Raw genomic sequence first — 11,479 nt, forward strand, 5'->3', positions numbered from 1 at the left:
ATCAAATTCTGGAGCTGAAAAATGCAATTGACATACTGAAGAATGCATCAGAGTCTCCTGCTAGCATAACTGATCAAGCAGAAGAAAGAATTAGCTTGAAAATACACAGTCAGAGGAGACAAAATAAAAAAGAATGAAGATCTGCAAGATCTATAAAATAGGCTCAAAGGGCCAAATCTAAGCGTTATTGGCTCCATTTATGAGAAGAGAGAAAGAGATAGGGGTAGAAAGTTTTATTCAAGGGGATAATATCAGAGAGCTTCCCAAATCTAGAGAAAGATATCAATATTCAAGTACAAGAAGGCTGTAGAACACCAAGCAGATTTAACCCAAGAAAGACTACCTCGAGGCATTTAATGATCAAACTCCCAAAGGTCAAGGACAATGAAAGAATCCTGAAAGCGACAAGAGAAAAGAAACTAATAACATACAAAGGAGCTCCCTTACATCTGGCAGCAAACTTCTCAAGGGAAATCTTATAGGCCAGAAGAGAGTTGCATGACATATTTAAAGTGCTGAAGGAAAAACACTATTCTAGAAGAGTATATCCAGCAAAAATATCCTTCAAATGTGAAAGAGAAATAAAGACTTTTCCAGGCAAGCAAAAGCTGAGGGATTTCATCAACACCAGACCTGTCCTACAAGAAATGCTAAAGGGAGTTCTTTAATCTGAAAGAAAATGATGTTAATGAGCAATAAGAAACCATCTGAAGGTACAAAACTCACTGGTAATTGTAAGTACATAGAAAAACACAAAATACTATAGCACTGTATTTGTGGTGGGTAAACTACTCATATTTTAAGTAGAAAGACTCAAAGATGAACCTATCAAAAATAATAATGACAACAATATTTCAAGATACAAACAGTATAAGATATAAATAGAAACAACAGAAAGTTAAAAACCTGAGGAAATGAAATTAAACTGTGGGTTTTTTATTAGTTTTCTTTTTGCTTATTAGTTTGTTTTTGCAGTGTAAAGTTGTTACCAGTTCAAAATAATGGGTTATAGGATGTTATTTGCAAGCCTCATGGTAACCTCAAAAAATATACAACAGATACACAAAAAATAAAAAGCAAGAAATTAAAACATACCACCAGAGAAAAATCACCTTCACAAAAGGTGAAGTGAGGGGTAGTAGGAGGGGAGGGAGTGGGGATGTTTAGTGGGTACAAAAATATAGTTAGATAGAATAAATAGGATCTGGTATTTGATAGCAAAATGGGGTGACTACAGTTAATAATAATTTGTTGTACATTTAAAAATAACTAAAAGTATAATTAGAATGTTTGCAACACAAAGAAATGATAAATGCTTAAGGTGATGGATGCCCCATTTACCCTGATGTGATTATTACACATTGTATGCCTGTATCAAAATATCTCATGTACCCCATACATATATGCATCTACCATATATTCATAAACATTTAAAAAATTTTTAAAAGATAGACTTAGTGAGGCAGGTAAGAGTTCAGGCTCTCAGATGCAGAAAAGCATTCAGTCTAGTATATACAAATGCTACAATTTGTGTCCTTAAAAAAGTGGGAGTATATGCTCATATTTATTCATGTGTGCATTAACATTAAAAACTCCATACGCTTATAAAGAAACTAAGAGTACTTAACTGGCTTGGAAGGGTTGGGAGTGGCAGATGAGGTGGAGATAAAAAGATCTTTATATTTAGGTCTTAAAGCCAGTGAATGCCAGTGAATCATTTAAAAATTGACATACACCCAAAACACAAAATAGCTCAGAGTCTGCATTCAATCTACTTGAATTCTAATCCCCACTTAAAAACTGTGTGACCTTAGACAATCATTTGACTTCTTTAAGTCACCATTTCATCTATAAAATGAAGATAATATGTCTATATTACAGAGTCACCTTGAAGATTAAACTATATAATCTCTGTAACATGCATAGCACATAGTAAGTACTCAATAAATATTAGCTATTAAGATTATCATTATTATTGACATATTATGAGTACTTAAGAAGCTTATTGCACATCACAGCGTCCAGGAAAACTGATACATGAAAGAATTCAAGTTATTGATATATCCTTCCAGTAATCTTTCATTAAGGAGGCAATGAATGTTTATTCTTGTAATTTTCAGGGCCTGACCGGTGCAACAAATACACCCAAAAGCTCTAATCTTACACAGTCTAGTAGAAATATTAATCATGCCAATTTTTAAAGAATAATAATCTGCAGAGGTTCAAAGATCTCATCTTAAAACCAGGCAAAAATACTTACTTCATTTTTATTTTTTCCTTAGGTAAAATTTTGGTGAGAAATAACAAAGGGAATAAAATAAAGTACATGGTTTTTGAGAGGTGGGGGTAACCTGTCAGTTTTACCAAGAGACAGAATTGAAGCAATAGAAAATACCTTTCTGACACAAAGCTATCTACAAATTCAATGCAATCTCTACCAAAATACAAATGACTTTCTTCACAAAATGGAAAAAACAATCTTGAAATTCCTGTGAAGCCAAAAAAGATCCAAAATAGCCAAAGCAATCCTGAGCAAAAAGATCAAAGTTTGGGGCATCACACTACCTAAGTTATAGCAACCAAAACAGTATAGTACTAACAAAAAACACATAGACCAATGAAACTAAATAGAAAATCCAGAAATAAGTCCACACATTTATAGCCAATTCATTTCAACAAAGGTGCCAAGAACATACACTGGGGAAAAGACAGTCTCTTCTTGGAAACCTAGATATCCATATGCAGACAAAAGAAACTAGAACTTATCTCTCACCATATAAAAAAAATCAAATCAAAATGAATTAAAGATTTAAATATAAGACCTGAAACTGAAACTTCTAGAATAAAGCACAGAGGAAATGCTTCAGGACGTTGGTCTGGGCAAAGATTTCTTGAATAAGATCTCAAAAGCATAGGTAATCAAAACAAAAATTGACAAATGGGATTACATCAAGCTAAAAAGCTTCTGCATAGCAAAGAAACAATCAGCAAAGGGAAGAAAATGAAGAAAGAAAATATTTGCAAACTATCCACCCAATAAGGGATTAATAATCAGAATATATAAAGAACTGAAACAACTCAACAGCCAAAACCAAATAATCTGATTAAAAAATGGGCAAAAGATCTGAATAAACATTTCTCAAAAGAAGACATACAAATTGGGTGCATCATGAGAAAAGTGCTCCACATCACTCACCATCAAGGAAATGCAAACCAAAACCACCAGGAGATATTATCTCACCCCAGTTAGAATGGCTGTTATCAAAAAGTCAGAAAATAACAAATGCTGACAAGGATGCAGAGAAAAGAGAATGCTTAGGAACTGTTGACAGTAATATAAATTAATACAGTCTCTATGAAAAACAATATGAAGTGTCATCAAAAAACCAAAAATATAAATATAATGTGATTCAAAAATCGCACTGGATCCTTCTATACAAAAATAGAGGAAATAGTATATTACTGAGATTTCCAAGGGCAAGAAGCAACTGCAATCAACCTAAATGCTGATCAGTGGATGGAGAGAGACAATGGGGTGTATATACAAAATGGAATATTATTCAGCCATAAAATACTGAAATCTTGTCATTTGCAACAACATGGATGGAACTGGAAGACATTATGTTAAGTGAAACAAATCAGACAAAGAAAGACAAATATCACATACTCTTATTCATATGTGGGAGCTAAAAAATTGATCTCACAGAGATAGTGACTAGAATAGTGGTTACTGGAGGCTGGGAAGGGTAGTAGAGAGGGAGGGATAAAGAGGGGTTGGTTAATGCGTACAAAAAAAAAGTTAGATAGAAGGAATAAGAACTAGTGTTCAGTATAGTTAAGAATAACTTATTATATATTTCAAAATAGCTAGAAAAGAAGATTTGGAATGTTCTCAACACAAAGAAATGATAAATGTTTGATGAGATGGATATCCCAATTACCCAGATTTGATCATTATACATTGTATGCTTGTATCAAAATATCACATATATCCTATAAATTTGTACAACTACATATTTACGAGCTGCAGAAAGTCAGCTAAAGGAACCATTAAGAAGGTTTTCACTGGCTCTCAGTTCCCTGAGAACAATCTTAGACTGCCAGCCTTTTCTGGCTGTTTTTCAATTAGTTGATAAAATTAGTCTTATTATTTGATGACAATTTTTTCCAACTACCTGATTGGCACTGCAATAATCTTTTCTTGGAACATAAATGCTATAATTTTTTAATATAAAAAAATTTGTGTATCAGTAAAAAAATTTTTTTAAAGAAAATACCTCTCTGAACTACTTGGATTAATAGGGGCCTTTATTGAGGTAAAAGTTTTGTTATGAGAACCACTAACTGTAAACAAAAAAACCCCACAATACTATAGAGAATAAGGAAAACTGGTTAAGTCTGTGAAATTCCATAAAGACACTGAACACAGCATATTAGATTCAGTACTTAAATATATTATTCAGTAGCTAGAGGTTTCCTCATTATTTTTGTAAAGCTCCATATGGCATTCTTCATTTATTTAATAAGATGTAATGTATATTTAAATGTCCCCAAATTAGTCATATTTTGTGAAAACAGAAGGTAGATTCATGATCATGTCATCTCAGTAGGGGGTTGCCCAGTTACAAGTGACTGAGACAACCAAATCCCACTGCCCAATGCTAGCAGCCCTTTCCCCATTTCTCAGCTGGTCAAGCCAGACTGAGGTGAGACAGGGATTCCTAGGAAATACTTTTAAAACTTCCCTACCATTTCCTCTCAATACCCTCTAAATGAATGGCATCAACTCTAACTCAGAATCTTACATACAGTAACACATTATAGAAGAAAAGAAACGGATGATCTGGTTGCCCAAACACTGGCAGATGTTTGGGTATGACAGAGTAGACTTTAGAAAACCTTTTAGGAATGACCTAGCCTATCTCATCTGATTCTGTTTGCCCAAAAATAAATAAAGGCAAGCACATACAAATAAGCGAATGAAGAATATCACTGAATGAACCAAAACAATGGTGGTTATGCCTACATTTTATTTTATTAAGGATCACAAGTAAATTTTCAATCCATACCAACAATAAATTCATAGCCAGTACTTTATCATAAACATCTGAACTACAAAAGGTCAGCTCAAGGAACCATTAAAAAGGTTTTCACTGGCTCTCAGTTTCCAGAGAACAATCTTAGACTGCCAGGCTTTTCTGGCTGTTTTCCAATTAGTTCATAAGATTAGTCTTATTATTTGATGACAATTTTTTCTAACTACTGATTGGCACTCTAATAATCTTTTCTTGGAACAATCAAATTTTATAATTTTTTAATATAAAAAGATTTAATTCCAGAGGTTCTGATCAAATTAAACAGAATCCTAATTAACTAGTAATCAAATTGTACAGCAGGTAATGTTTAAGTTACAGTATGGAATATTAGCAATACTTGTAATAACAGCCTCTCTCTAGGGACTTAGCAAGGCTTGTTGGGATTGTTCAAAGCTCTCAGGACAGGGTCAGAGGTTACTGAAAAGAAACTGAGGTACTTGTGCGCATAAAGAATGTGGACAAGGCCAAAATGTAAATATGATTTCCTTATGTGTATGTAGGGTGAGAATTTTATAGGGAAAAAAAATGTAAAGCTGAGAAATAGGACTATTCAATGAGTCCTGGGCTTGTCCTGGCTTCCCTACTTACATAAAACACCAAAACATAAAATACTTTGTTCTTATTCAAAAGTTAAAATTATTTGGGATCAAGTCTCATTCTCTCTGTAAATCCAACTCCATTGACTTCAACTAACTGCATTGAACGCCATGTATTTGTAAGACACTGCTAATAACAATAATAATTAATAAATAAGTGATCTTTGGGCATTGATTAATTAAAAAATTATCCAAGGGCACACTTCTCCATCTTCTCTCTCTTATAGCCCCCTCTCAAGCTCTATTTCATTAAGACCTTGCTGTGACACAGCAACCATTGCCCACACCTCACAGTTCAGATTTATGCTATCTCTAGGCTTAAAACGAAGGTTAAACTTTTTAAGGGTTGATGGAAATTTATGAGAAAATATCTAGTTTCTTGGCGCAGGAAAAATGTTGTAATTCATCTGTACAAATCAAATGAAGTCATTACAAATGACCCTGATCTTCCTCAGATGCTGCCACATTAAACAGTAACCACCACATAAATTTTGACAAATCCAATCTCACAGCTAATCTTTCACCAAAACTGTGACCAATTAAAAATTCATCTGTATTCTCACAATAATGATCAGAACTCGACCTAACTTTGATACCCTAGGCATTCTCTATATGGAGTGAAGACATCTGCCCTGGCACACCAACAGAGATCAATCCTCCACTGCTTAACTCTACCCTCTCTGGGATTAGAGGAGAGCAGTCTACAGCATTTTGAGGGAACTTTCATGAAGCCTTAGACACCCAGAAAGTCTGAGCAAATTTGACCTCACTTATGAGACTACATTTTATGTGACAACTGCACTCCTCGGTAGCAGTTCAACCCGTCATCAAAAAAGAAGAAAAAGAAGGCACACATCTCTTCTTCCAAAGAGTAAACAAAATACAACACCAAATGATCCTTTAGTCCTATGCTCATGGCAGAAAACACAAGAAAAAATAAAAGCTCAAACTCAGAGACCCAGAGCTGTAAACCTCCCTGCAACTCTCATCAGGGCAAAGCAACAAATTGTGAAGAACTCAAAAATGAACAACACTTCACAAGAGCATATTGATTTTCAATAAAGCCATTTACACATTTTTGCTTGGACTACAAGTAGCAAGCTGCTTTCTCAAAGCTTCTGCCACTAAATTAAAAAGTGTGGACCATGTCCTCATTCACTACATAAAGTCATCTTTGGAAATATTCTTGATGAGAAGAAGGTTCTTATCAGAGAGGAAAGGGGAAATAAAAATGGACAAAATGACATTTGGTATTTTTTCCCCAACTGGCTTAATTACTTGGAAAAGAGAAAAGAATACACAGACCTCCAGAACAAAAAGGCATTTGTTTGAAATATAGCATGGCTCATATTGGCTCTGCACCAGTGAGCCTTCCAACAGACGGAACACAGGAAATTAAGAAGAGACTGCCTTGGGAAAGTATTTAAATCCTAGGTGAATGATGATTTCTCTTTATTGTAGTCCTTCGGAGTAACGCCTCAGCATCCACTGAAAAACAAGAGACATTTTTGATGAAGAAATTAAACTGAAGAAAGAGCCAATGCAATTCACTCTGTTGCTGGCCTACCTCCTGTTTTACTGTGGTTTTAGTGCCACAAACAATTGGTCTTTCAATATAAATAATAATAATAATAATAATAATGACTGGGAAGGAGAAATATATGACAATAAAAAGGTAGGAGGAAGAGAGAAGGAAGCTTCTGTGACACTACATGGATCTGCTGGTTTAAAGGTTGCTGTGGACCCAGCAGTCCACCATTGGCATGCATTCTGTCCCTCCGTGTTGGTACTTCCGGTGGAGGGACTGACACGAAGGTGTAGGGATGGGCAAAGAGGATTATAAGCCTTATAAGCCAATCATGGCAAACCCATGTCCCTTGACAGGGATTGGTTTAAAAACCAAGGCCAGTCCATCAACTGATGAAAGGATATTAAATAAAATGTGGTACATCCATACACTGGAATATTATTTGACAATAAAAAAATTAAGTACAGTATGGATACATACAACAACATGGGTGAACCCTGAAGACATTATGCAAAGTGAGAGAAGCTAGTCACTAAAGACCACATATTATATGACTTTATTTATATGAAATACCAGGGGCAGACAAATCTATACAGGCAGAAAGTAAAGTGGTGGCTGCCTAGGGCTGAGGAAGATGGAAAAGTTGGAGGATAATAGCTAAGGAGTGGGAAGTTTCTCTTGGAGGTAATGAAAATATTCCAAAAGTTATTGTGGTGATGGGTGCATAATTTGTGAATATACCAAAAGCCATTGAGTTGCATACCTCCAAATGGGTGAATTATAGATATATGAATTATATTTCAATAAAACTGTTTTTTAAAAAGGCCAAAGGCAACAGTCCCATGAAATACCCCTGCATGTTCATGTAAATCCAACTCAATTTAGTTCAACTAGCTGCATTAAGCACCATGTATTTGCAAGACAGTGCTAATAATAATAATAATAAATTAGTAAGTGATCCTTGGGCATTGATTGATCTATTCAATCAATAAATATTTATTAGGTGACTTCTAAGTCAAGAACTGTTCTAGGGACTGGAGATACAGCAGGAAACAAAACAGATAAAATCCCTGTACTGCAATATGGATGGAACTGGAGGTGGGAGGGAAGGATGAAGAGAAGTTGGTTAATGGGTACAAACACACAGTTAGATAGAAGAAAAAAAGTTATAATGTTTGATAGCAGACTAGGGTAGCTATACTTAGCAACAATATCTTATATAATTCAAAGTAACTAGAAGAGAGGACTTGAAAAGATAGCAGCACATCGAAATGAGAAAAACTCAAGGTGATGGATACCCAAATACCCTGACTTGATCATTACACATTCTATGCATGTAACAAACACTCTCATGTATGCCATAAATATGTAAAATATTTTGTATCAATAAAACAATCTCCGCACTTAAGAAGATTATGAAAAATAAGCAAACAGAGAAAACGGTAAAGTGCATCATTGCTTAGATGACAGTAAGTGAACAAAGCTACCAAGCTGGACTTGTGATTTTAGACTCAGTCATCAGGGTAAGCCTTACTGAAATGAAATTTGAATAAGGGCCATAGGGAATTACTGGTTCAGAGATGGGCATGTAACCAACCCAATTTGATTAGAAACAATCAGATTAGAACAAAAGAAAGAAAAGAAAAGGCCTTTTGTTGAGTGGTTGGGGATCTGGTGCTGTCTCTTCCTCTTACTCTCACACTCTTGCTCTCTCTCTTACTCTCTTGATCTCTTGCTCGCTCTCTCTCTCTCTCTCACACACACACACACCTGACGTGAAAAACAAAGCACATAGCTCCCAAAACTACCTGCTGCAACCACAAGGACATCCTGCCCTGCAGTGAAGCCGGCACAAGACTACAAAGCAGAGATACAGAAAGAATATGGATTTTTATCACATCATCAATTAATGACACTGAAACCACCCCCTTACCTCTCCACTTCCAAGCATGTAGCCCAACAAATTTTCTTCCTGTGTGGACCACATTAAATGTGCACACATATCCTCCACAGGAGATACATCAGGATTCCTTTTCAAGAGATTTCTCACTCTTTCTCTCATCACCCCCTGTGGAGAAATTACTGTAAGGCTGAATACAACGCTGGGAGGAGAGCAAGGGCATTGTGTGTGAACTCCCAGCATCCATTAAACACAAGCAGCTAAAAGGGGAACAAGTGGTCATAAGCAAGAAAAACATAGTCTTTGAACTTCCACAACTCCTTTCCTTTTCATCAATTAACTGAACCAAAATTTACTGAATATTTCCTGTTGCAAAGCAGCGCACTATATGCCAAGAATACAGTAGCTCACTCACTCATAGAGGGTAGAAGTCCGGAGATGTGGGCAAGCAAATAATTGAAAAAAAACAAAACAAACAAACAAACAAAAAAAACTACTAACCGTTACAAGTGGCGTGAAGGAAAGAAACTGGGAGCTGAGAAACGGAACGGTAAGGGAAACTACTTTGCAGAGCATGATTAGAAAAGTCCTCTCTAAGGAAGTGGCATTAGCAGCTCTATTAGAGTCCCCAGTGGCTCCTATATCAATGTGAGCAAGGATGAACACCAATGAACTGAGAAAAGAGAGAGAGAGAAACAGCATTGCAATAATATACCTCCAGGCTCTTTTTAAGAAAATATCACAGAGAATCAAATTCTCCTTTTCTGAACGTTCTAACTTAGTTCTAGTCTTGCTGAACAGACAAACCTCCCATTGCAAAAGCAAGGTTAATTTCCTAGAAGACACATTGCCAAACATCCGGGGCCAGAGAGATATAACACTAGAGTAGGGGGCTGGCTTAAGACCACAGGGAATATAAAAACTATGTAGCTCACTTAGAGAAGTAAAAATGCAAATAATAGTTTAAAAATACTCTGGCGGTCTGTGATTAAACTGGCATAAGGAGATTGTTGGTGACTTGTCTCCTAACAGTTCACTTCTTAGAAGTGAAACACCTGAGGGCATTTTATACCTCTGGGAAACATTTAAAATAATAAATTACCATTTTCAAAAGTGAAGGACAAAGATGCAGAGCTACACCAATGGAATACTGGGAGAAAAAGCCAGAAGAGTGAAATCATGGTCAGAAGTTGCAAAGAAAAAAATAATAATAATTCAGCATGCCTTTATTGGAAATATTACCTTAACAGGAGGATGGGACAGGACAGCGGAGACAAAGGGAACCAGTATCATCATTGAGACAGGGGGCCTCAGCAGGGGTGGGGATGGTGATGCTTTGCAAGGACTAAGCTGATTCTTGAGGAGGAAGAGTCCAGCAGGTGGCAATGGGCATGACTCATGCCCACCCATCCCCTGTGGAGCACACTGGCTTCTATATTATCTCCCCTGCTGTTCAACATTTAGGAGGTATCGCATGCACAAAGAAAGCAGAACTACATGCAGGAGCTACATGCCCGATTTAGATTGTTACTGTGCTATCAATGTCAGCATTTATTTTTCCATTTCAATGAAAGATTTTGGAGTTTTAACACAAGAGAAGAATGGGACCGGACTTGGAGTGCAAGATAGGAAATGTCTCATGAGAAATAGAATTCACACAATGTACCCTTAGCCCATTTGTCTTGATGAACCCTGAACCAATAACTAAATAGTCATAGATTATTAAAGCCACAAGTGACTTAGAGAGCCCAGTTAATGCTTTTGGAGCTCAGTCTGAGTTTGCCTTCCAGAGGAGCAACCTAAGGCTCAAATGATAACAAGTCCGGGGACCCTAGAAATAAAAGAGTCCAGGGACCCTAGGAATAGAGACTAAAGTCATTCACCAAAGCTGCAATTCTTACATTTCACATCAACAGCTATTTCTATAAACCTCCTATTCTTTGATTCTGAGGTATCCAGAAAAAAGAACTCAGAAAAAAGCAAGAGAGGGTGCAAGAGGAGGAAGAGAGTATAAGGACTGTCTCCATTCAAATTGCTGTGACAAAGTACCATAGAACAAGCGGCTTATGAACGTCAAACATTTATTTCTTACAGTCTGGAGGCTGGAAGTCCAAGATCAGGTGCCAGCATGGTCAGATTCTGGTGAGGACTCTCTTCCCGGTTTCACACTGCCAACTTTTCAGTGGACAGTAGTCCCCTCTTATCCTTAGGGGATATGTTCCAACAACCCCGGGGATGCCTGAAACCGCAATAATACCAAACTCTATATGTGCTGTTTTTTTCCTATACATACATACTTTTGATAAAGTTTAACTTATAAATTTGGCATACTAAGAGATTAACAGTAGTAACTAATTGC

The sequence above is a fragment of the Gorilla gorilla genome, chromosome 1 (genome assembly GCF_029281585.2).
Source record: "Gorilla gorilla gorilla isolate KB3781 chromosome 1, NHGRI_mGorGor1-v2.1_pri, whole genome shotgun sequence".
In the NCBI taxonomy this organism is placed as follows: domain Eukaryota; kingdom Metazoa; phylum Chordata; class Mammalia; order Primates; family Hominidae; genus Gorilla; species Gorilla gorilla.